The 4,216-nt window shown below is 43.6% G+C and overlaps 1 non-coding gene across 1 annotated transcript; it reads right to left on the minus strand.

The window, feature by feature from the left end:
- Nucleotides 1–1,362: 1,362 nt before the first annotated feature.
- TRNAI-AAU (transfer RNA isoleucine (anticodon AAU)) lies at nucleotides 1,363–1,436 on the minus strand. The gene has a single exon. It is a non-coding gene; the product is annotated as a tRNA-Ile (tRNA).
- Nucleotides 1,437–4,216: the final 2,780 nt, after the last annotated feature.

Raw genomic sequence — 4,216 nt, forward strand, 5'->3', positions numbered from 1 at the left:
TTTTGATAGATCTTAGGAAATAATTCTTCCTTCTTTCATTCCCTCTCCTTCCTCTCCGGAGGAACATTTGTTGAATACACTTGATGTTTAAAGAGCTCTTTTCATTAATGTCACCAGGCCTCTGCAGTTCAGGAAAACCGACTCCTTGTTTGTGACTTTTGGACAGCCTGGAAAAGACAAGAAGGTGACTTTTATGACTCTGAGTAGGTGGATTAAGTTGTCAATTTTTCTGGCTTTGCAAGGCTTTTTAGAAAATCTTCCAAGTCAGGGATGGTCTACGAGAGGAATGGCCACCTCCTGGGTTGAATTCCAGTTAGTAACAATCTAGGAAATTCCTAGGGTGGTTACTTGGGCCTCAGGGCATACATTTGTCAAGCATTATCGCTTAATAAATTTTCTGTTTTGCATTTAAGTACCAATGTTTTGAACTCTGCATTACCCTAAGTCCATCTTGTCCTTGTCACAAACATTACATCCTGCCCACCTTCCCATCAGTCCTTTGGCAAGGGCTTGGCACCCAGGTTGGGTGCATGGCGCTAGCATTTAAGAATCCTCCTGTTCTTTCATCCTCTTGGAGGGTGACATCACTTTACTTTGTAATGACTGTCACAAGGACGCAATGGACTAAGGCCAATGAAGATTACCAATAAGTAACCAACGCATCAACACTCTTTCAGAATGTGCGTGGCTCATTCTGCAGGACTTGTTCTTTGTATGACTCCTGGATTTTCAGAAGCCCTTTGATGGCAGCACCCCCACACTGAAAATTGTTTCAGCACCACTGGACAAGGGTCAGTTGTCATGCTCATCTGCGGCGTAAATTTGCATTGAAGTAGTCTAACTCCCCAGGTCCTGTCTTTTGCTCAATTTGCCTTTGTGAGTTTTCTCTCAATCACTGTTGATTTCCTTTGATCTTTCTTTCTTCTTTCACTTCACCTTCGCCTTCAGTGTATCTTTCGGCCCTGTTAAGAGACACGCCCCCTTGTAGCCACTTCTATACTTCTGTCACCTAATTATTTTCCTATCCTTTCCCCTGTAACGTTGCTGATCCTAGCTATAGCATGACTATCCAGAATCTGTTCACCTGAGTTATGTTCCTCTTATCTCCACGCATCTAATAATCAGCTCTTGGTCTCCCTCCACCTCTCACGTGACATAGTCTGAGCCAGTGTCTCCATCTTGGAGAGACAATCTCTTGCACTTCTGTTGTTCTACTGGCGCTGCCGGCTTGAGCTTTGGTCAGAAGTGGCAAAAGAAGGACTAATGGAAAGTGAACGTGTACTGGAGCAACAGAGTGTATGGATTTACAAGCGTTTGATTAAATGAGAAAAAAAGAGTTTACTTGAGAGAAAAAACGTACCTTGGCCCGTACGGGGATTGAACCCGCGACCTTGGCGTTATTAGCACCACGCTCTAACCAACTGAGCTAACCGGCCATGAATGACAGAGTTATCCGTTTTCCATGACATGCAGATACACAGAAGAGTCGGTCTCACTATCGCAATTCCTTCATACTTTTCTCCTTCTGTCCCCTGTCTGGATTGCAATAACAAGAGCTGTTGAGTGCTGCACGCCAGCCTCAGCGCCTCTTCTTTCAGTCAATGTCACTGTGTGCTGTGATATCTTTGTAACATTGGTTGTTGCCGGAAGAAAAGGAAAGGATGGATAGGATTTGTATTCTTTTACAACAAAACCCAAAATGCATCGGCTTGCTTGCTCATAAAGTTTACAAGGCCAGCTGCTTTTGAGATATTCTAATTATAGTGGTTATTCGGCGTTGGAGGTAAGAGAGTTGTTTTTAGGTCTGGCCGTTCCTTCTGCTTTAAATTACTCTAGCTCATGTCAACAAAGTAACAACAAAACATAGCCAACGGTTTGTTGCTCAAGCCTTCCCTACTGCACCTTCCCATGTCTCTCCTGCCGACCACAGTGCAGGAAATTTGAGTTTGCATTTGCGCAAAGAGACGTACAACACAAGAAGGCGCGCTTTCGTGCGCCGGGCACCACCCGGCCTGTGCATTCCTCACTGCTGTGAGATCAGTTTACTCAGCAGAGCATGACGCTGCAATTGGTTAGTAAGGCCTGCCTGACCAGAATAGTATATTTGGGGTCATGTATTTGATTGCATTTTTAAAACAGTAACAGAACTTAACTGCAATGTTTAAATAGGTCTAGACATATTTAAACAGTGTCAATTTGATAGAAGAATTCTGGAAAATTCAGAGGGGAGGCACCAATGTTTTTTTTTTTCCCTTTGGGGCGATGTGGCATTAAAGAGTTTGAAGACCACTTGTCTAAGTGGACACTAATACACCTGGATCCTCCTGAATTCCTCGCAACAGATGCCAGCAAACCTGGCTGGAGAGCTACTGTGTTGGACTGATCCTGTCGATTCAAGTGGTCTTTCCTAGAGAGACGGAGGTCATGGAAGTAGATGGAGTTGATGGTAAGCTTCAGGGCTTTGAAGTTTTCCCATCATCATCTGTCTCAGAAAAATGTGCTAGTAAAGACAGAGAATAAGGGAGCGGTCTTTTACATTAACCAGCAGTGAAGCATGCATTCAAAATCCCTCAATGCAATAGCAGAACAATTGGGTTATTGGGCAGAGATCAACCTGTTGCACACGTCGGCAGTACACATCAAGGGCACCGACAATGTGATGGCAGACAGCTGGAGGTTTCCAAATTTGCTGGAGTTGACGTTATCCAGGTCGTTGTTTTGAGAGATATGCCGAGAGTTTGTGAAACCCTTTCTGGATCTCTTTTCACACAAGAACAATGCTCATCTTTGTCGATTCTGATCCAGGTTTCCGGAACAAGGAGCCTAGGTAGTGGACGTATTGGTGATAAAGTGGCTGAGAAGTCTCCTTTATACATTCCCCCCCTTTTTATTGATCCAGATGGTTCTCTTCAAGTCTCAGCAGGGGGGAGGGAACTTGATTCTTGTTGGCCCTGATTGGCCAGAGATGTCATGGTTTCCTCTTCTGAACCCCTGGCTCTTCTACCTCCTTGGGTACTGCTCAAGTGTGTCTCTTCTCAGAACGTCATCCCTGACCTTCTTGCTCCAACTCACTCTATCGCTTTGGAGGTTGAGAAGTCTGGACTGCTAGCAAAGGGTCTTTCCTCTTCCTTAGTGGAGTTAATTCAGCACTCCAGCAGGCCTTCTACTTCGAAGTCTTACTCAAAGAACTGGAAGTCCTTTCAGACGTGATGTTCTGCTCATGATCTTTTGGCACCTACCTGTAGTTTGTCTGCTATTTTGCATTTTCTTCTGAATGGGTTTCACTTGAATCTCTTTCCACTCTGAAAGCTCATTGGTTTGCGATAAAGGCTTTTAGGGACTTTTCTGAACTTTCATCAATGTTACACTCTTTGGTGTCTAGACTGTTATGATCTTTTGTCAATGGTAAGAACAATGAAAAATCCCTTTTCTCCAACTCAGAATCTTCCTACTCTTTTATAGACTTTGCAATTTTATCTCTTTGAGGATCTGGATACTGTAGAATTAAAGATTGTCTCCTATAAAGTTATTTTCCTATTTCCTATCACCTTGCTGAGAACAATTGGGGAGCTGGGAGCCTTAAAATGCTGTCCTCTCTTCATTTGATACTTTGGAAGATTGGGTAACTTTAAGGCCTAGCCCTACCTTTGCTGCAAAGGTTAAGTCTATTTTTGATAGATCTTAGGAAATAATTCTTCCTTCTTTCATTCCCTCTCCTTCCTCTCCGGAGGCACATTTGTTGAATACACTTGATGTTTAAAGAGCTCTTTTCATTTATGTCACTAGGCCTCTGCAGTTCAGGAAAACCGACTCCTTCTTTGTGACTTTTGGACAGCCTGGAAAAGACAAGAAGGTGACTTTTATGACTCTGAGTAGGTGGATTAAGTTGTCAATTTTTCTGGCTTTGCAAGGCTTTTTAGAAAATCTTCCAGGTCAGGGATGGTCTACGAGAGGAATGGCCACCTCCTGGGTTGAATTCCAGTGAGTAACAATCTAGGAAATTCCTAGGGTGGTTACTTGGGCCTCAGGGCATACATTTGTCAAGCATTATCGCTTAATAAATTTTCTGTTTTGCATTTGAGTACCAATGTTTTGAACTCTGCATTACCCTAAGTCCATCTTGTCCTTGTCACAAACATTACATCCTGCCCACCTTCCCATCAGTCCTTTGGCAAGGGCTTGGCACCCAGTTTGGGTGCATGGCGCTAGCATTTAA

Source organism: Pleurodeles waltl, chromosome 12 (genome assembly GCF_031143425.1).
Source record: "Pleurodeles waltl isolate 20211129_DDA chromosome 12, aPleWal1.hap1.20221129, whole genome shotgun sequence".
NCBI lineage: Eukaryota > Metazoa > Chordata > Amphibia > Caudata > Salamandridae > Pleurodeles > Pleurodeles waltl.